The following is a 22948-nucleotide window of genomic DNA, read 5'->3' on the forward strand; positions in this document are numbered from 1 at the left end:
ACCTTGACTGTCCTGGACTCACTTTGTAGTCCAGGCTGGCCTCGAACTCACAGCGATCCACCTGCCTCTGCCTCCCGAGTGCTGGGATTAAAGGCATCCGCCACCACGCCCGGCTCGAATATTTCTTTCAGTTATTTCTCAGACATTTGAGTTTCCTCTATTGATAATTCTGTTTAGATCTTGTACTGGCTGGTTTTCTGTGTCAAGTTGACACAAGTTAGTCATCAGAGAGGAAGGACCCTCAGTTGAGAAAAATGCCTCCATGAGATCCATCTATAAGCCACTTTCTCAATTAGTGATCAATGGGGGAGGGCCCAGCCCATTGTGGGTTGAGCCATCCCTAGGCTGGGGGTCCTAGGTTCTATAAGAAATCATGTTGAACAAGCTATGGGAAGCAAACCAGTAAGCAGCATCCCTCCACGGCCTCTGCATCAGCTCCTGCCTCCAGGCTCCAGCCCTGCTTGAGTTCCTGTCCTGATTTCCTTTGGTGATGATGTACAACAATGTGGAAGTGTAAACAAAAAAAAAATATTTCCCTTCTCAACTTGATTTTTGGTCCTGGTGTTTCATCACAGCAATAGAAACCCTGACTAAGACAGATCTGTCTACTAACTGTGCAGTGGATTTGTTTGGCAGTAGCTGGAAGTGGGCATACAGAGGTGCCCATCAGTTGAATGAGTTTATTCAAACCACTGGTTGTAAACAGTGAAGGCAGATCCCCTCTTCATGCTATGTCCCTCCAGACAGCTGCACCTAGAAGAGCTGCTGTGTCCCACTCCTCCTGCTCCTCTGCTAAAACTAGAACAGGGATCGACTTATGTCCTGCTCCTGAATACATGTAAAATTTATACAAAAATATCTTCTATGAAACTGATTTGTAATCTGTAGACATTATTTGGGAGATACCTTGAGATGTAAAATCGCATCCTTTGGGTTGAGGGGTGTTTTTTTTTTTCCTCCAAATAAATCCAGTCTTTAAAGTTGAGAGAGAGAGAGAGAGAGAGAGAGAGAGAGAGAGAGAGAGAGAGAGAGAGAGAGAGAGAAATCTGTACTACATTTTTAATTGGGTCATTTGTTTTCTTGATACCTACTTTGTTTTCAGCTCTTTATACATTTTGGATATTAGCCCTATATCTGATGTGTAGTTGGTAAAAATCTTTTGCCATTCTATTGGCTTCTGCTTTGTCAGGATGATGCTGTCCTTTGCCATGCAGAAGATTTTCAGTTTCATGAGGTCCCATTTACTAATTCTTGGTTGTAGTGCCTATGTTAATGGTGTTCTGCTCAGGAAGCCTTTTCCTGTGCCAATGAGTTCAAAGCTATTCCCCATTTTCACTGCTATCCTGTTCATTGGATCTGATTTTATGTTGGGGTCTTTGATCTATTTGGAGTTGAATTTTGTGAAGGATGGTAAGTTTGGATCTATTTGCATTATTCTATACGCACACATCCAGTTTGACCAGCACCACTTGTTGAAGATATTGTCTTTTTCCAGTGTATATTTCTGGTTTCTTTATCAAAAACCAGGTATCCATGGTGTACGGATTTATGTCTGGAGCTTCAGTTTAATTCCATTGATGAACATATCGGTATTTGTACCAATACTCTGATGTTCCATTATTATATTTCTGTAGTATAACTTAGAGTCTTGGATGGTGATGTCCCCAGCTGTTCTTTGATTTATTTGGAATCATTTTAACTATATCCTCTGTGTGTGTGTGTGTGTGTGTGTGTGTGTGTGTGTGTGTGTGTGTGTGTGTGTCTGCGTGCGCACGTGTGTGCATGTCTGTGTGTGAGCGCGTGTGATAGAAAGTTGAGAATCATCCTCTGAAGATCTGTGAGGAGTTATATTGGGATGTTGGTTGGGATTGCATTGAATCTGTAGAGATTGCTTTTGGTGCACTGATCAATAAGCATGGAAGATCTTTCCATCTTCTGATTTATGCTTGTCAATATACATATTGCATCAACCTGCATCTCCAGGTTGATGCCCACTTGATCATGGCAGATAGATTTACTGATGTGTTTTTAGATTCTGTTTGTGAGTATTTTATTGAAAAATTTCGCATCTATGCTCACAGGGAAATTGCTCTGTAATTCTCTTTCTTTGTTTGGGTCTTTATGTAGTTCTGGTGTCAGTGTAACTGTGGCCTCAGAAAACAAATTGGACAATATTCCCTCTTGCCAAGGACCATCTCATCGGATATAGGTCCTTGGGGTCGGGAGTTCTTGAAGCGTTGGTGGGCAGAAGATAGTTGAGTGACACTCAGTCTCAAACTTCCCCTAAGTTGGTCTGTTTGTCACTCACCTATCTTGCCACGGATGCTTCGAGAACTCCTGACCCCCAAGGACCTATACCCGACTGAGATGGTCCACAGCACCCTCTGTTTCTATTTTATTTGAGGAGTATTGACATTAACTCTTCTTTGAAAGTCTGGTAGAATTCTGTGCTGAAACCATCTGGCCCTGGGCTTGTTGTTGTTGTTGTTGTTGTTGTTGTTGTTGTGACACTTTTAATGATGGTTTCTATTTCATTAGGGCTTATGGGTTTGTTTACATTGCTTATCTGATCTTGGTTTAACTTTGCTAAGTGGTATGTATTTATAAAATTATCCATTGCTGTTAGATTTTCCAATTTGATTGAGTATATCTTTCCAATTCTTTGAGGTTTTCTTGTGGTATCTGTTGTTACGATACCACCCCCCTTTAATCTATAATTTTGTTAATTTGGATTTGATCTCTTCATTTCTTACTTCATTTGGAGAAGGGTTTGTCAATCTTACTGGTTTTCTCAAAGAACCAAACTTTGTTTCACCGATTCTGTGCAATTTTGTTTGTTTCTACTTTATTGATTTCAGCCACGAGTTTGCTTAGTTCTTGCCATCTACGTCTTGCGTGTGTATGTGTGTGTGTGTGTGTGTGTGTGCGCACGCGCATGTGTGTGTGTGTGTGTGTGTGTGTGTGTGTGTGTGTGTGACATCTACACCCTTTAGTGTGACTTCTGCTTTTCACTCTAGAGCTTTCAGATGTGCTGTTAAGTTACCACTACGAGGTTCAGAATCACCTCTATTGTGTCCTATAAGTTTGAATATGTTGGGCTTTCATTTTCTTTCAATTCTAGAAAGTCTTTCATTTCTTTCTTTCTGCCTTGATTCATTTTTTCACTCTGTTCAGCTTCCATGGGTGTGTAAACTTTCTGTTGTTGAAATCCAGCTTTAACCTGTGGTGTTATGTCAATTTTCTACTACCTTTTGAGACTTGCCTTGTGTCTGAGTACATGGTCAATTTTGGAGAAGGTTTCATGAAGTGCAGAGAAGAAAGTATATTCTTTTGTGTTTAGGTAAATTTTTCTGTAAATATCTGTTAGGTCCATTTGCTTTGTAATGTCTGTTAGCTCCAATATTTCTCTGTTTAGCTTTTTTCTGGATGACCTGTCTGTAAGGGGCCTCTTAGAGTCTGGACAGAACAGACCCAGGTGCCAAGTTCTCCGCAGAAAGAAGGTTACCGCAGATGGACAAGCTGGGAGAGTAGGGTGAGCTGTCTCTGGATCAGAACCAGGTGTTTTTTTTTTTTTCAGGAGTCCATTAAGGAGGAAAAGAGAGGAAGTCTTTGTATTAGGATGAGCTGGTAAGTCCTAATTGGACAGGCTAGCCAGGGTAGCCAGATAAATACTGATTTCTGGACCTTGGTGTTTTGATAGTTGGACCTTGATGATCAGTTTCTGGAATGAGTCAGTGCCCAAATAAGGGTATGGACCTTGAAGGGATAGCTTTAGGAATGTAATCTAAAGATTTAACAAGGGAGAAGGAAGGGGAAAAGGCGAAACCTGCCGACACCATGTTTTCTATGCTTGGGCCTGTTAGAGCCTTTCAACTGTCTACAGGCAAGAGTTGAGTGTTGCAGTACCCCACTATCAGAATGTGAGGGTCAATGTGGGATTTAAGCTGTAGAAGTGCCTACATACTTGTGTGTTTGCTGCATACTTGTTAAGAATCACAGCGTCCTCTTGGTGTATTTTCCTTTGGTGAGTATGTACTGTCCCTCCCTATCTCTTTTGATTAGTCCTGGTTGGAAGACTGTTTTATTAGATATTAAAATGGCTACACCAGCTTGCTTCTTAGGTCCATTTGCTCAGAATATCTTTCTCTAACCCTTTACCCTGAGGTAATGTCTATTCTTGATGTTGAAGTGTGTTTCTTGGATAAAGCAAAAGATGGATAGAATTTTTGCATCCATTCTGTTAGTCTGTGTCTTTTTATTGGGGAATTGAGACCACTGATGTTGAAATTTATCAGTGAGAAACTTGGTGATATCTTTTATTTTTATCATTGTTCTGGCAGTGTCAGTAGCAGCAGCGGCAGTGGTGGTGGTGGCAGTGATGGTGGTGGTAGTGGTGGTGGTGGTGGTGGTGGTAGTGGTGTGTGTGTATCTGTCTGTCTGTCTGTCTGTCTGTATCTCTGTGTGTTTCCCCTTTTAACTTGCTAGCCTAGGATTATTTATTATTTATTTATTCCTTTTGGTTTGAGGGATGTGGTTAACCTCTGAAGGTTGGAGTTTTCCTTCTAGCACCTTCTTTTGAGCTGGATTTGTAGATAGATACTGCTTAAATTTATCATGGAATGTGTTGTTTTCTCCATCTACAGTGATTGAAAGTTTTGCCAGGTATAGTAGTCTGTATTGGCATCTATGGTCTCTTAGAGTCTGCAGCACATCTCTCTTGGTCTTTCTGCATTTTTGAGCTTCCACTGAGTGTTATTCTAATAGGCCTGCCTTTATGTTTCTTGATCACCCCAGCCCCAGCCCCAGCCCTAGCCCTTTGCTGCTTTTAATATTCTTTGTTCTGGGGGCTGAAGAGATGGCTCAGAGGTTAAGAGCACTGCTTGCTCTTCCAAACGTTGTTCTGAGTTCAACTCTCAGCAACTACATGGTGGCTCATAACCATCTATAATGAGATCTGGTGCCCTCTTCTGGCACGCAGGTGTACATACAGGCAAAAGATGGTATACTTATATAAATCATGCGCCTTTGACCTGGTTTTTTTTCTTCTTTCTCTGGTTCTGTTATTCTTAGATTTGATGTTTTCATAGTGTCCCGGATTTCCTGAAAGTTTTGTGCCAGACTTTTGTTTGTTTAGATTTAACATTTTCTTTGACCATGGTGTCCATCTCAGCTAACATGTCTGTCTCTAGTGCCTAAGATTCTCTTTTCCATCTCTTGTAGTTTGTTGGTGAGGTTTGCCTCTTAGCTTCCTGCTCATGGTTTCCAAAGTTCTCATTTCCAGTCTTCCCTCAGTTTCGGGTTTCTTTATTGGTTGTTTTTCTACTTACCACTTCCAGGTCTTAAACCTGCCACCATTTGTGTTTTCATAGATTCCTTTAAGGGATTTATTTATTTCATCTTTAGGACCTCTAGCTTATCTCTACGTGCTATTTTAAATCCCTTGTCTTGTGCTTCAACTATGGAGCGGATCTCAGGGCCTGCTGTGGCAGGGTTTCTGGGCTCTACTGGAGGCATACCATGCCAGCTACGGTTATTATTGATTGTGTTTTTACTCTGACATCCGGGCATCTGGGTTTGGGATTATTGCTATTCTAGTTTTTGTGATCTGCTCTTACCTTTGGTGGGTGGGTGTTTCATTCACTGCTTTCTGTTGCTCTCTCTGGTTCTCAGGAGGGTATCCTGGTTGTGTAATGTCTGGTAGGGAATTCTGGGCTTGTGGCACATGTTGCCACTGGGAGTCCTGGGTTCAATGTTTCTGTAGGTATTGGGCTCAGACACTTAGGTATGGGAATGGGCCAGGAGGGACCCTTTCATGAGAGGGTCCACAGGAGGGAAGGAAGCAGGATTGTCTACATGGATCTGTTTATTCCCCCCTGGGAATAGGGGCAGAGAGTGAGGAGAGGCCACAGCAGGTAGTCTGTTAGAGAGCTGGACATGCAGCTGGAGGATTTGGAGGACAGGAGGGAGAGAGAAGCCATAAGCTTGCCTACTTGTTTCTCTGATCTACTTCTTCCCTGTAGGCTTGACAGGCAGGTTCCCAGGGAATGTCTTCAGGAGTTGTGGGATGGGGTAATGGATGAGTGATGAGGAAGGCTGGAGAAGATCTGAGTAGTCTGCTGGAGATGGGGCAGAGCCGCCATATTTTTAAATGAGCAACACTTATATGCACTTAGCATCAATTCAAGTCATGCTTGATACCTTTTTCTCTTCTTGAGAGGATGGGAAAGTACAAGAAGCTTCATCAAAAAAAGGAGGAAATAACTCTCTCTCTCTCTGTGTGTGTGTGTGTGTGTGTGTGTGTGTGTGTGTTGCTGATGTAGATAAGGCTGAGAAATGTATTCATTCATACAGAAGTGGCCGGACTACAAATCAAAAGTAGCATATTCAGTTTCCTCTAGGGAAAAAAATATTAATGTCGACAGTTAATTCGACTGGAGTCACGGTTTTGCCTGCAAATAAATTCTGATTTCAAAGGTCCTGCCTTCTCAGAGAGCTGACAGAACACACTGGCTAAGGTCAACGATCTTCTCACAATTTCCACAAGATGGCAGCATTTCACCAAAGACGCTCCTCTCGGTTGACTATAAGAGAAACAAGCAGCAATCAATAGACAACTGGTTGAGAATTCATAAAAATAGAGAGAGTTTCAAACCTGGATGGTCTCCCAAATAAATAATGGTCCTTTAATCTGAGGGGTTGATTTCAAGTGTAACAGCTTTCTGCTTCCTGCTTAGCCCAAGTCCCATTTTGGTTTCTTCAGCACTGTCCCGAACCTACCACATGGGGGCAGTAAAGGCCCTTTCGCCTCAGAGGTCAGCGTTGCTGTTTCTGAATCTGTTCTATTCAACATGCTCTGAGTTCCTCTGGCAGGAGGATACGCACTCATCTCTTGGGGCTGCTACGCCTCCCTAAGCTGTCACTAACACACCATGGGAGCAAAGGCAGGGTCACGGGGCCAACTCACACTTTCTCCACAAGCAACCTAATACATTAGGTTGCTTTTTTTATTTTTTATTTTTATGTTTTATTTTTGGCCTTCCATCCAGCCCCCGTGGTTCCACAGTTGACTAAGCCCTGTTGAGCTTTTCTTCAAGCGCATCTCTATTTGGTTCTATCTGATTTCTTGAGGGATGATGACTTTTAGTATTTGCAGTCAGCAGACCACATACGCTAGGGGGGAATCCATGAAGATGATAACAAGATGGGTGACTCAGTGTCACACCGGAGACAGAGAACACCATGAGGAGAGTCATAATGTTTGGTGTTGCTTACAGCAGTGGTAAGGGACCATACAGATCCATCCTCATTGTCTGGGATGATACGCCTCCAGGATCAACAGCCGCGTTGAGTACAATGTCTGGGCTGTTGTAGATTGCTGTCTACACACAGCACACCAGACAGGAGTTACTTACACACCTTACATAGTAACGTGCTATTGCTCTGGCAATCAGTTCTCAGGCAAACACTGATGGAAAGAAACAAGGGAGAAAATTCAGGAAGGCCAGTTAGGAGATGACGAAAAGCAAGAAAAAGAGGCTTCGCTTCTGAGGTGTGAGTAGTTTAAAGTTTATTGGAAAAAGGGATAAGTAGGTGGGTGAGTGGACGTACTGACAGACGGCATTCTCAGCAAGGAAGTACGCTTGGTGAAATCACTTCAGTCACTACCCCCCCCCACACACACACACCCCTCTACTTCAGGATGCTGCGTCTGAGGCTCTGTCTGCCTCGCTACTGCTCAGATTGTATCTCAGTGCTGAGTGAGGCAATGCCTTGTTGGCACCCCCATCCTACACACATGGTGTTTGTAGACAGTTAGCGTATCATTAGTCACCGCCTAGCAAGTCCTGCTTTCATGTTTCCACACGGATGAGGCCCTCCCACCCCTCCGCCACGTCTGCCCCACTCTCTGATCTCCTTCCAACACTCCCTCTTTTTCAAGCACCCGGAGCTCTTCATTAACAACTTACTGTCTCAGGTAAAAGATCAAAGCTATCCGGGGAGGACGGGGGCGTGCTGTACGGACTCAGGGGAGAGTTAACACTTTTCACACAAAAGCCAGAACCAGAGTCAAAGAAGCTTCATTACCAGCACCTCATTCGTACAAAATGTCTAAACTATTTTTTTTTAAGTATGTGACTATTGCAATTCAGATTTTTGGAACATACCTTTAAATTTTATTGAACACATTCAATGCTTTTTCTTCCTCCTCGTTAGAGAAAATCCATTACAGAAACCGTAAACATTTGTAGAGCCAAGAGGAACAAGACCCACGGATATAAGGTATAGGGTTCACAGGAAGAGGCCTCAGCCTTGGCCTTCTAAGGCCTTAGCAAGCAGTCCTGCTGGGAACAGACATGAGCCAGTTGGAAAAGAAGATGGAAGTCGAGCTGATTTATGTCTCTTGGCCTCCGTTATCTTGATGAATCAGGAGGGGAGAGCGAATGGTAATGAAGTAATTTCTGCAGAAGGTCAGACCAGCACAGCCTCGGGAAAGAAAAAAAAAAAGCATTTAGGACTCAGCAAAAGGTGGACGCCCCCAACCTGCTGGGGCTTTAATCAAAGTCCAGTGCCTCCCACCCCACATGCCAGGGACATCATCCGCGTGTGTCATTCTGACTCTCCACACTCTTGGTTCTGCCTGCTCTTCCCCATCCTGGCAGCTCTTCTCTTGCTACAGGCCCGCAGCTTGTCTCGCCATCCGCAGTGCCACACAGTTGAACCTCCTCCTCTGTGCCCCGGTAACAGTTCTCTACTGAACCTCACTACACAGCTCCGTGCCTTGCGTGTCCTCAGTGATGCCCTTGACTATGAGGCTGAAGTCATGCTCTTTTTTTTTTTTTTTTTGGATACATACAACTTTTGACAAATTGAAAAGTAGCAACAACATCTCTCGATTATACAAATTCACTTTTATATAAAGTTGTGGTTTGAGTAAGAATGGCCCCCATAGGCTCGCTTATTGGAGTGCTTGGTGGATAGGGCGTGGTGCAACTTGACAGGGATTAAGAGGCATGGCCTTATTGGAAGAAGTGTGTCACTGAACAAGGCCTTTTGAGTTTCAAATGGTCAAGCCAAGCCCAGTCTGTCTGTCCGTCTGTCCGTCTCTCTCTCTCTCTCTCTCTCTCTCTCTCTCTCTCTCTCTCTCTCAGCCCCCATCTCCAGCACCATGTCTACCAGTATATGGCCACGCTTCCCACCAAGACTATAATGGACTAAACCTCTGAATCTGTAAGCCTGGTCCAATTAAATGTCTTGTTTTATAAGAGTTGCTATGGTCACTGTGCCTTTAACAGCGATAGAGCACAGGCTGAGACACAATCACAATTTTTCATCTCTTCTTTTTGAGAGATGGGGCCCATCTTGACTTGGGCTTAAAGAAGAAAGCACTGTGTAGCCTTCCTGATCTTCTCTGACACCCGGAGAAGTCCACGTGAAGCAGCTCAGCTCAGTGGAGTCAGAGAGGACACCACAGGGGGAGACTGAGCACCATCCAAGTTGCGGGCGAGAACACCGCTACCCAGGTAGCCCCAGCTGATCACACAAGAGTAGCCCAGCTGGATTCACCCCAAAGTATGGACCCACTGGCTAATACACTAAACTATGAAGGATTGGGAAGGCTGGAGGTGAGGCTTGAGATAGAGTAGAGGAAGGACCTGGGGTACAAGTTCCAAGACTGTAACCATGAATGCTCCTTAAAGCTCCTGTGGTCACGCCCATCTTACCTGCCCACCCAGCGTTCATTGGATACATGGTCATGGAAAGTGATGCAAGGATCTCCTTTACCAGGTTGCTGGAAATTAGTGTCTATTTTATTTATTCCAATTTATTCACATTACATCCCAATTGTTATGCCCTTTGCTCTTATCTTCCTGTTCCCACCCTCTCTCCCCTCACCTAGACCTCTGATGTGGGGGAGGAGATCCTACCCCACAGTCTGGCCACAGCCTATTTTATGTCTCATCAGAATAGCCTGCATCACCTTCCTCTCTGTGCCAGCAAGGCCATCTTGCCAAGGGGCAGTGACCAAATTGTGAGCACCAGAGTGCATGTCAGAGGTACAGCAGAAGTCCCTCGCCCCCTCACCCCATCCCTGGGGAGAATGAGCTGTCTATCAGCAACATCCAAACAGGGGGTCTTGGTTCTCTGCATCCATTGTCCATTGTCCTTGGTTGGTGCATCAGTTTGTACAGGCCCCTCGTGTCCAGATCCAGAGGCTCCTGCTCCCTCCCAGACTTTCCATCCCCACTACAATTCTGAGCACTCTGCCCAAGTCCAGCTTTGAGTCCCAGTATCTGTCACGATTGCCTGCTGGGCGGAGTCTCTCAGAGGACATCTATGTTGGACTAATATCCGCTGATAAGTGAGTATATACCATGTATGTCTTTCTGAGTCTAGGTTACCTCACTCAGGATGGTCATTTCTAGTTCCATCCATTTGCCTTCAAATTGCCTGCATCCCCTTCCTCTGTGTGCCCACAGATTTCCTTGTTTTTATTAGCTGAGTAGTATTCCATTGTGTAAATGTACCAGAGTCTCTTTATCCATTCTTCAGTTGAGGGACATCTAGGTTGCTCCAGATTCTGACTATTATGAATAAAACTGCTATGAACACAGTCGAGCAAGTGTCCTTGTTGTATAGTGGACCATCTTTTGGATATATACCCAGGACTTCTTGAGGTAGCACTATTCCCAATTTCCTGAGATAGTGCCAGATTGATTTCCAAAGTGGTTGCACAAGTTTGTGCTCCCACCACCAATGCAGGAGTGTTTCCCTTTCTCCACATCCTTGCTAACATGTGCTGTCACTTGAGTTTTTGATCTTAGCCATTCTGATAGGTGTAAGATGGAATCTCTGGGTCATTTTGATTTGCATTTCCCTGATGACTAGAGATGTTGAGCATTTCTTTACGTGCTTCTCAGCTATTTGATAATCTTTTGTTGATAATTTTCTGCTTAGCTCTGTACCTCATTTTAATTGGGTCATTTGGTTTGGTGGTGTTTAATTTCTTGAGTTCCTTATATATTTGGGATATTAGCCCTTTGTCGGATGTAGGGTTGGTAAAGATCTTCTCCAGTCTGTAGGCTGTCATTTTGTTCTGTTGACAGCACCACTTGCATTACAGAAGCTTTTCAGTTTCAGGAGGTGCCATTTATTAATTGTTGACCTTATAGCCTGAGCTATTAGTGTTCTGTTCAGGAAGTTGTCTCTTGTGCCAATGAGTTCAAGGCTCTTCCCTACTTTCTCTTCTAACAGATTTAGTGTCTCTGGTTGTATGTTAAGGTCTTTCATCCACTTGAATTTTAGTTTTGTGCAGGGTGATAAATATGGGTATAATTGCATTTTTCTACATGTAGACATCCAGCTAGACCAGCACCATTTGTTGAAGATACTATCTTTTTTCCATTGTATGGTTTTGGCTTCTTGGTCAAAAATCAAGTGTCCATAGGTGTGTGGATTTATTCCTGGATCTTCAATTTGGTTCCATTGCTCTACCAGACTATTTCTATGCTAGTACCATGCTATTTTTATTACTGTTGCTCTATAGTACAGCTTGAGATCAGGGATGGAGATTCCTCTGGAAGACCTTTTATTATACAGGATTCTTTTAGCTGTTCTGGTATGTTTTTCCATATGAAGTTGAGAATTGATCTTTCTAGATCTGTGAAAAATTGTGTAGGTACTTTGATAGGGATTACATTGAACTTGTAGACTGCTTTTGATAAGCTGGCCATTTTTACAATATTGATGTCTCCAATCCCCTGAGCATGAGAGATCTTTCCATCGTCTGATACTTTCTTCAATTTCCTTCTTCAGAGACTTGTAGTTTTTTCATGTAAGTCTTTCACTTGCTTGGTTATAGTTACACCAAGATACTTTACCGTTTTTGTGGCTATTGTGAAGGGTGCCGTTTCCCTAATTTCTTTTTCAGCCTGTTTGTCATTTGTATACAGGTGGGCTACTGACTTTTTTGGGTTGATTGATTGATTGATTGATTGATTGATTTTGGTTTTTCAAGACAGTCTCTCTGTGTGGTCCTGTGTGGGAAGCCGCGCCCACATTCGCCATTACAAGATGGCGCTGACACCCTGTGTCCCACGCTGACAAACAACTAATCTGCGCATGTGCGAAGGGATTTTCCACTCGTTGTGCTCTGCCTCTCCCGTGGCATCATCTCGCCCGATGAGCAACAGCCAATCAGGGACTGACACGTCCTAAGCGGAGGACAGTTTCCTATATAAGGGATGGGTTTCTGCTGTTTGGTCTCTCTGTCTCCGTTTTTCGTGTTATAAGCTTATGCTCTTCCTCTCAAGAGGCAGTAAAGCTTTACTGCAGAAGGATCCTGTTTGTGTGTGCAGCGTCGTTCTTGCTGACGAGACGGTAACTCTAGCCACATATGGTGCCGAAACCTGGGAAGACTACACCATCGTCAGCACCTTCAGAGAGCCCCTGACTACAGGGAGGATTCAGAACTGCAGGGTTGGTAAGTTCGGAGAGGTATGCATATTTCTGAAATTCTTGGGCTGATTCTAGCTGTAATATTTGCTGCCGTAATTGTTAAGAGGGCAGTAGATGAATGACAGGTCGCCCTAGAAGTTCAGGATAGCATGTCAGAAACCGAACGTAGTGAGAGGCTGGGTGCGGGCGGGAAGAAGAATGCCCGTAAAAAGGAAAAAGCGGGCGGGAAGAAGAATGCCCGTAAAAAGAAAAAAGCTCAGGACCCTCCTGTAAAAGGAGTGCAAACCCCTCAGGACCTAGTTCACCGCCGAGAAAAATATCGCAAAGGTTTTATCCTTTAAAGGATCTTGAGACATTGAATATTGATAGCTCTACAAGCTTTAATACCTCTGACAATGAGACTCCTGATTCGGAGGAAGAAGCCGAATTAGAGGAAGAGGCAGTCAGGTATGAGGAAGAGAGATACCACCTAGACGAACCAGAGGGTAATAAACAACCCTCCCTCAATTTATCTCGTAGGGTGGTACCCACTGCTCCTCCACCCTACGAACTGCAGTCTGGATTTTCCTTCTGGCCGGAAAAGATTCATAAAAAATTACATAATTTTTTTCCTGTGTTTGAAACAGAGAACGGGGGTCGAGTCCATGCTCCAGTGGAGTTCAATCTAATAAAGGACTTGGCTGAATCTGTTCGCAAATATGGGGCTAATGCAAATTTCACCCTGGTAATGTTAGAAAGAATTGGCACTGGTGCCCTAACTCCTTCTGATTGGCAGATGGTGGCCAAGGCCGCACTTCCAGATATGGGCCAATATATGGAATGGAGAGCCCTATGGTTTGAGGCCGCTCAAACACAGGCTCGGGCCAATGCCCTTGCACTTACCCCTGAACAGAGGGATTGGACCTTTGATTTGCTAACAGGTCAAGGTCAATTTACTGCAAATCAGGTAAATTACCATTGGGGAGCTTATGCTCGGATTTCACAAACTACAATTAGACAAGTTTTTCAGTCCGCGGTAGAGCGGGGGAGGGTTCTCAGGTTGTTGAGACAAGTTTTTCAGTCCGCGGTAAAGCGGGCGACGTTCGGAGACCCTTTAAAAGTGGGAAACTCTTCATCATGTCTGATCAGGGCGGCTCAGAAAGGGCTGCTGAAAACTAAAGACGTGAGAGACTCATGCTAAAAATGGAGTCGCTCTCGCAGAAACAGCACGAGGAGGGTAGGAGGAGGAAGAAGGCGGAAGAGGCCGCGCCCAAACGAGATAATCCGCCATCTTGGCGTGCCTCGGAACTGGCACCGCCGCCTTATGCGGACACTTCACCTTTATCAGCACCACAGGGGAACTATCATTCTCTGTGCCCAGAGGTTTGGAAGCAGGCTCGTGCCACCTTCCCAGTGTTTGAGGATGCCAACATCAATGGCCATGATTAGTGGAGGAGCATTTGGTAATGCTACTTTCAGCTGGAATACATCTGACTTTTTTGAAACTTCTAACAGGTGGTTCAGCTCGGATGCAAATGGAAATGTCAGGGTTATGCATTACATCTGTGCCATATAACAATTTTACACGTGCTGCTAATTTGTCTAAGAGTCTTTCAGCTTATCTCCAGGGGAACTGGTCTGCAGAGTTTGAAGAGATCTGCGCACTGCCGCCATTGTTACATGTGTGGATGTATCCACCGCTGAAGGCCTTGCCTCCTGGATTCAACAAGCTATGCATCATCTTAAGGAGTGGGCAGGTATCGGGGCTTTAGCTATGGCCCTTCTGATTATCAGCTTCCTCTGCCTTGTGTTCCTTCGGCGCTTGGTCATATCCCGAAACAGAGACCGTGCCCTAATTGCACAAGCCTTCTATGCTATTGAGGCTGGACAGTCCCCTCAGGCTTGGCTGGCGGCCTTTAAGTCCTGATCCTCGTCACGTTCGGGGTGCAAGGCAAAGCACTGCACAGGAGGTACATTGTTTGCAGTTAATGGCTTCCTGGAGAGCATGTCTGATTGCATGTGGGCTGACACCCAAAATCCCACCTCCAGAAAAAGGTGTCGGTCGGGTCCAGAGCTAGGCTGGGGCCGAGCCCCTAGCTGAGTTCTGTTGTACATCAGTGGCCAAACTTCAGGGCGGGTTTCACACATGATCAAGGTGAATATCCTGGGTTATGGGTGGTCATACATCAGTGCCCTCTGGAGATCAGACCTCTACTCTCACCCGTTTTGTCCTGTTCTTACAAAATAAAACAGGGGGGACTGTGGAGAGCTGCGATGTGCCATGCCTTAACAAGGCGCAGGCTTCCGCCTTCCGCCATCCCGACGGCGAGCGCTCTCTAAGAAACAAGTCCTTATGTGGCAAAAGGCTGTGCAAGGGTAACTGGTGATCTGATGACGAGCAGTCCTGCTCTGACGCAGACCTATGAGGAGGTGACACCTGGCATGAGCTGATTGGCCCTTGAGTTGTGCTTAAGCTTGGCCCTTCCCTTCTTTGGGGCCATTCCGACTGAGCTTAATCCTGAGTAAAGATCTCGAGAAGAAGTCTGGTTGTTGGCATCTTATTTCCGCTGGATGGTCCGGCGCCGACAAGTGGTTTTAACTGGCCCAACTGGGCTGTGAACAAAAATTCCCTGGATTATGTGTTATCTCGGTTCAATATGAAAATTTCACTATAGCAGCTAATCTGTCAAAGAGTCTCTTTCAGTTTATTTTACAGAATTGGACAGCGGAGTTTGAACAGACCTTAAGAGAATTGCGGACTGCTATCATTCAAGTCAATTCCACACGGCTGGATCTGTCACTTACTGAGGGATTCTTGTCGTGGATATCCTCAGCCTTCTCCTTCTTTAAAGAATGGGTTGGGGTTAGATTGTTTGGAGCTGTAATCTGCTGTGGATTAGTGTTGACCCTGTGGTTGGTCTGTAAACTCAGGGCTCAAACAAAAAGAGACAAGGTGGTTATCACCCAAGCACTTGCTGCTTTAGAGTCTGGGACCTCCCCTGATATATGGTTAACCATGCTTAAGCAATAAGTCGCTGGCTGCTCAGCTCTTGCACCCTCAGAGTCTCATCTCATTGCACGAGGTAGAGTGAGTAAGCTTCAGCAGCCCTGGAGAGTTGCATAGCGAAGCATTGCAGTAGAATGGCTCTGCGGCATATATGAGCTAATTCTAGGGAGGCATGTCATCTTGCATGAAGGTTGCGTGCCCCAGTGTCCTTCCCCCAGAAAAAACGGCACAGGGCCAGGCTATGACCTCTCCGGGTGAAGAGCTTAGGGGAGAGTTGTGTATGCAGGCCTGATATTTTGTTTGGGGATTTGACCTCTGTCTCCACTCTCCCTATTGGGTGTCTTATTGCTTCTTAATAAAAAGAAAAGGGGGAGATGTGGGAAGCCGCGCCCACATTCGCCATTACAAGATGGCGCTGACACCCTGTGTCCCACGCTGACAAACAACTAATCTGCGCATGTGCGAAGGGATTTTCCACTCGTTGTGCTCTGCCTCTCCCGTGGCATCATCTCGCCCGATGAGCAACAGCCAATCAGGGACTGACACGTCCTAAGCGGAGGACAGTTTCCTATATAAGGGATGGGTTTCTGCTGTTTGGTCTCTCTGTCTCCGTTTTTCGTGTTGTAAGCTTATGCTCTTCCTCTCAAGAGGCAGTAAAGCTTTACTGCAGAAGGATCCTGTTTGTGTGTGCAGCGTCGTTCTTGCTGACGAGACGGTAACGCTAGCCACAGTCCTGGACTCACTTTGTAGACCAGGCTAACCTCAAACTCACAGCAATCTGCCTACCTCTGCCTCCTGAGTGCTGGGATTAAAGGCGTGTGCCAAAATGCCCAGCTCTTAAGTTGATTTTACATCCAGCCACTTTGGTGAAGGTGTTTGTTTATCAGTTCTAGGAGTTCCTTGGTAGAATTTTTGTGGTCACTTTCATATACTATTATATCACCCATGTGAATAGTGAAACTTTGACTTCTTCCTTTCCAATTTGTATCCCTTTGATCTCCTTTAGTTGTCTTATTGCTCTAACTAGAACTTCACGCACTATAATGAAGAGATACGGAGAGAGTAGACAGCCTTGTCTTGTCCTTGATTTCAGTGGAATTGATTTAAGTTTCTCTCCATTTAGTTTGATGTTGACTATAGGCTTTCTGTATATTGCCTTTCCTATGTTTAGGTATGTGCTTTATATCGCCTATCTCTCTAAGATTTTTAACATGAAAGAGGTGGAATTTGTGTCAAATGCTTTTCCAGTATCTAATGAAATGATCATGTGGTGTTTTTCTCTCAGTCTGAAATTTATCCCATGCAGTTGGCACCTGGACCATGGCCATTATCTCCCCATCTTCATCATGTCTCCTGTCATGTTACTCTTCATGCATCATGATACACGTCATGGTTGGGCACATGCCTTAGACTTCCAGAAAGTTGAGAAATGCATTTGGGGTGCAGAATCCTTGTGAGGTCAAGGCCACCTTTGATGATATACTGACTTCCAGGACAGCCAGGGCTACATAATAAAGGGAGAGAGAGAGAGAGAGAGAGAGAGAGAGAGAGAGAGAGAGAGAGAGAGAGAGAGAGATCGAGCTGATTCTTGACCTTGAAACAGCCCATATAAAATGCCCAGATCATGAGGATGCTGGATTGAATTCCAGAACTGGCCCCATGGAAGCATCATAGTGCTGTCTTATCCCCAGTGGGATTCCTATGCGATCGCTGCCTCCCTTGAGCTAGCTTGCTAGGGGATTTTACCTCCCACCAGTTTGCTATTGGACTTCTTTCTGACCACCCTTTGTATCCCCATGAAGCTGCATCTGTCTCTCTAAGTATGTGCTCTATCCATACCTTTGCTTGCTCAGTTGTTTTGATGGAAGACTCTCTCTCATGTCCCCCAATGAAAGATGCTGCTGATGTTCCTACTTGATGACATGATGTATATTACTCTATGTCATGTATCCATCCTCCAAGCTCCTTCTGTTTGCCTTGATTCCCAGAGCTCATCGGCTATACATATCGTCTCCATAGAATTTTAGCACCTGACATGCTAGGAATGTTCCATCTTTGGCCTCCCTCCATCAAAGTAGCTCATAATCAACCAATGGGGCTGCAGGTACAAAAGCTAAACAAATACTGGGGTATATTATATGCTATAGAGTTCTCTTGGGAATCACGCTGCCTCTGGAACTTCACTTAAAATACCCCCTTGATTGGCTTCTTCCTGTTCTTATATGATGCTCTTAGCTCCCTTGTGGTTCAATTTAGAAGCAATTTTATAGCATTTATTCCCTAAAGAAACGCTTATGTTTGTAAATTAAAATAAATTAGCCTTCCTTTTTTTCTTTCTTTCTTTTTGTTTTGTTTTGTTTTGTTTTTTGAGACAAGGTTTCTCTGTGTAACAGTCCTGGCTATGCTGGACTCACTTTTGTAGACAAGGCTTTCCTGGAACTCACAGTGATCTGCTGGCCTCTGTGCCCTGAGTACTGGGATTAAAGGCATGTGCCACCATGCCCAGCTATAATTATCCTTTCTATAAAGTACCCCTGATCTTCTTGGAAAAAAAAAAGAATTAATCACTCCTTTCTCTAGGCCACTAATGATGTTCAGTCATAGTAATGCCAATGATTGCAATTATACACATCAACATCTGTAATTGAACAAACTTCCCCTCTTAGGTCACTGAATATCAAAGAAGTGAGTGGTTGTTACTATCCACTGATCTATCTTCCACAGCCATTAGCGATGAGAACCATATTTATTGATTAGACAACTTTTGGCATTGACTTGAAATCTGCCTCTTTATAATTTCCTTACTGGTACCAATTCTTGCCTTTTCACGCAGCAAATTTAATTTCCCATCAAGTTGTAACTCTCTAGAATTCTTCACCTAGAGACAAGAGGAAAGAGGCAGCAAGCCTTACGCAACCTTACTCATCATTTGGAGGATAGTAAACCATCGTCAGAATATGAGCAACAATATGAGCAATGTAAACAAACTCTGTTCTGAAGGACCACCTGCAGTGTTATGTGGTTAGCAGGCCATAAGAAATCAAAATCCGAGTGACTGCTGTAGAGATCTAACAGGAGGTGTTGGGGGTCCTAGCAAAACTTGTGGATGTGGTGAGCAGTGGTCAGTTCTAGATATATTTCAAGATGCAGTATTCAGGATGGGTGGTGACAGATGGGATGAATCAAGGATAACTTTGTGATTCGGCAGAGCCTCTCAGTTTCTCTATTGGGACAAAGAGTTCACAAGAGGCACAGTCCCGAAAGGCAAGCCAGTCAGAGCAAGCTATGCTGTGGTAACGAGCGTCCTCTGTGTTCCGCTGTGCTTTAATCCATAAAAATTTCCCCCTCCCTCTCAGCTGTGTGTCCAAAGTAGGTTAGAATGGGACTCTGCTCAGGAACCTCGGGTACCCGTGCTATCATCTTGACCCTCTGGCCTATCACAGCCTAGCAGCAACAGACAGAGAACTGGAGACTGGCTTGAAAAGTTTCTGTCACAGAGCTCTGCTTGACTGCAAAGTGGTGAATGAGAAGTTCAGCCTACCGTAGGCCTAGACACGGGGGAGTAGAAACTGTTTGGATGCTAACACTGGGAGAGGAAGGTGGCACATGCCTGTAAAGCCAGAACTTTGGGAGGCAGAGGCAGGAGGATTGCTGCAAATTCATGGCCATCCTGGGGTTCATAGTAAATACAGGGGGATGGGGGGGGGCACATGGAATCCAGTGTTTAAAACATTAAGTGGCCAAAGGTATATATTTGATAAGATAATTTATTTTATTTTTCCCATTTATTTGTGCCTGCTCTCCTATAGGCTATTTATTGTCACCACATCATTCCTTGGCAGGAGGATTGCTGCAAATTCATGGCCATCCTGGGGTTCATAGTAAATACAGAGGGATGGGGGGGGGCACATGGAATCCAGTGTTTAAAACATTAAGTGGCCAAAGGTATATATTTGATAAGATAATTTATTTTATTTTTCCCATTTATTTGTGCCTGCTCTCCTATAGGCTATTTATTGTCACCACATCATTCCTTAAATTGATATAGGATGGCATCTCTTAAACCTTAATCATATGTGCAAGACAGGCATGCGACCAACGGGCCACATTGGCAGTTTTCTGCTCTCTTGTCTTTTAACATCTGTAGCTCATCACGGGAGGAGGGGCAATAGGGGGATGGGACATCAGACAGATTGAGTTCCAGGATGACTTTAACATTTCCCAGCAGGACAAAGGGGAGAAAGTACTGGGATCAGGCTTCACCTCTGGTCCTCTCACCGGTGGTTTGCTAGATGACATGTGCAAGGTCATATAAAGCCTCTGGACCTTGGTATGACTGTCTACAAAGCAAAGCATGTACCATTTTCTTTGCATCCTCTGTAGTTCATCCTGAGGAGGATTAGTCCTCAACTATAGACAGTACTAGTTTCTAAGATGAGTGTTTAACGGCATTCATGAATTTGAGAGCACACTTCCAAGTTCAACTCGATTTACCTTAAGACCTGATACAACTGAATAGGATAAATAAGTCAATTATAAAAAAAAGATGTTTGGCAGCTATGCTAGTTATCAATTTGATGCAAATTAGAGGTACCCTCACTGAGGGATTTCCTCTATCAGATTAGTCTGTGGACAAGTCTTTGAGTAAGATCTTGGTTGCTAATTGACGTGGGAGGGCTCTGCCCACTGTGGGAAGTGCTACCCCTGCGTAGGTAGTCCTGGGATATGTAAGAAAGTTTGCTGGGGAACAAGTCAGTAATTAGAACTCTTCGTGGCCTTTGCTTGAGATCTTGCCTCCAGCTTCCTGCCCTCGTTAGGTCAGAGCAAAGAGGAAGACAAAAAAAAAAGAGAAAAGAGCAATCAATGAGATATATCTTGGTTAGGGTTTTGTTGCTGTGAAAAGACACCACGACCACAGCAAGTCCTATAAAAAGAAAACATGTCATTGTGGCTGGCTTAGAGTTTTCAGAGGTTTAGTCCACTGTCATCGTGGTGGGAAGCGTGCCAGTTTGCAGGCAGACATGGTGCTAGAGAAGGAACGGGGAGTTTTTCATCTTTAACAGCAGGCACAGAAGGAGATCCGATTCCAACACTGGGTGTAGCTGGAGCATAGGAAACCTCAAAGCCCCGCCCCCAAAGTGACACACTTCCTCCAACAAGGCCACTCCCACTCCAACAAAACCACACCTAATAGTGCCACTCGCTATGGACTAAGCATTCGAAGACATGAGTTTATGGAAGCCAAATCTATTCAAACCACCACAGGATATTAGTGTTGTTTCACCTGTCCACACAGGCCTCTGGTAGACACAGTCCTACTCTTCAATAAAGGAATTTGATATACAAAGGAGCTAGTGGTAGGCTAAGTGATTTTTACCTTTTGATTCTGATCTCTGTCTTTGGATCTTTCTACATTGTCCCTAAAGCTAGTTATTACACTGCACTGAGTCTTTTTATAATTTTATTTTCCACAGGTAACAATGAAATAGGTTTAGAACATAGAAAGAGTATTGTCTGAAAAAAATAACTGGAAAAATCAAAGAATTGCTTATTGTGTGTGCTGAACTGCCTACGGGTATTCTGTAAGAAGGAATATTTTGGGTAACAAGCCTGCACTCTTCATTATAAAACTTAAGCACAGAGTTAAAATAGCACATCTATTTTACTCTCTAGCTGGCTATCACAGCAGGACTGGATTAATCTGTGTAAGTAATTGTGTAGAAACACCCTAACCAAAGTGTCCAACCTATTGACATTGCAATATGATATCACTGTTACCTGCACTCTTGAGAATGCACCCTTGAGAACTGCAGAACCAAAGTAAAAGAAAACAAAAAACATTAACAAAAATAAGGCTGAGGTGACAGCTCCTTCAGAAGCTTGCTCATCCTGTAAGCAAGAGGGAGGGCCTGCATTTGATTCCTAGAACCATATTTTTAAAACGGGCATGGTAGCCGGGCAGTGGTGGCGCAAACCTTTGATCCCTGCACTGTGAGTTCAAGGCCAGCCTGGTCTACAGAGTGAGTTCCAGGACAGCCAGGGACACACAGAGAAACCCTGTCTCAAACAAAACAAAACAAAACAAAAACAAAACAGGCACGGAACCCCACACTTGTAATCCTAGTGCTGGGGTGGTGGAGACAGGAAAATCTCTGGGTATTGCTTGCAAACTGGGGAGCTCTAGTTCCATACATGCATGCATGCATACCTACATACAAACATACATATACATACATACATACATACATACATACATACATACATACATACAAACAGTATGGGTGGTGATTAAGGAATAACAGCCAAAGTTGTTCTCTGGTCTTTATAAGTGCAACACACACACACACACACACGCGCGCGCGCGCGCGCACGCGCGCGCGCTTGATTCTGTACAAATCTCAGCTCTTGTGTTTAAAGTAAGGTTACAATTTTGTGTGTGACCACATTCTCCAGCCACATCAGACTTGTCAAATGCATGTTGGACATGCCCAGAGGAGAACGCATTTTATGGTTTAGAACTTTGGGGGCGCATTACAGTAGAATTAAAAGCATAAGGGGAACCAACAGCCTCCAAGCCACACTCTTTAGGTGGAAACCTGCCATCGTCTCCTCCCATGAGAGTTAAGCCACTTGAGCGGGCCAGCATCTAGACAAGGGCCCACCCTCAGGACGTCGAATTTACCTTAAGTCATGCTAAAAAGACCAAAGAGATAACGAGCCCTTTAGTGAGATAATACAGTATTCCTTCCCAGAGTCCTTGCCCTAGCACAGTGCTCAGGAGCCTCCTTATGAATCAGAAAAGCTTAACTTTTCCCTTTGTCTTCTCTTCTGTCTCTTTCAGGTACTGAACAAAGCCAATGTATATTTTTCTTGTTCTTTGGGCTTCCTTCCTCTTTTTTTTTTTTTTTTTTTTTGTTGTTGTTGTTGTTTGTTTTTTGAGACAGGGGTTCTCTGTGTAGCCTTAGCTGTCCTGGACTCACTTTGTAGATCAGGCTGGCCTCGAACTCACAAGTATCCGCCTGCCTCTGCATCCTGAGTGCTGGGATTAAAGGTGTGCGCTACCACGCCCGGCTCCTTCCTCTTTCTATGAAGCTCCCCTCCCCATCAAATGTCTGTTTGTCCACTGTCCGGCTCACCTTCGCACCTAACTCTAACATCACAGCTCTTTCTCCCTCTTAGGCTCCCACGACTCTCTAAAACTCACCTTCTGTGGTGTGTAGATTTCATCCTTTGAATTCATGAGTCAAGAACCTGAAAGTCACTGCCTTGGGTGGCTGGAGTTTCCAGGACCAGAGCTCCCCAGAAAGGTGTTGTTTTTCAAAAGCATTCTCATATAAAGGCGGGTGGGGAGGCTAAGAATCCCTTGGGTTATTCTGTTTTCTGCTCTTCCATGCTCTTCACAATGGCCTCGTTAGTTTTGGGTAGGCAGAGAACAGCTGCCAATACCTTTTTCCTAGTACTTTACAGTGTTGACTGGGTCAGTTACTATAAAGGAAAATAAGCCTC

General features: G+C 44.4%; 1 long non-coding RNA gene across 1 annotated transcript; it reads left to right on the plus strand.

Annotated features, from left to right (window-relative positions):
- The first annotated feature begins 12044 nt into the window (after window positions 1-12044).
- Window positions 12045-16117, plus strand: LOC311584863. The gene is made up of 2 exons (XR_014775020.1): window positions 12045-12481; window positions 15140-16117. It is a non-coding gene; the product is annotated as an uncharacterized lncRNA (long non-coding RNA).
- Window positions 16118-22948: the final 6831 nt, after the last annotated feature.

Source organism: Acomys minous (genome assembly GCF_964271855.1).
Source record: "Acomys minous genome assembly, chromosome: 15".
Taxonomy (NCBI): domain Eukaryota; kingdom Metazoa; phylum Chordata; class Mammalia; order Rodentia; family Muridae; genus Acomys; species Acomys minous.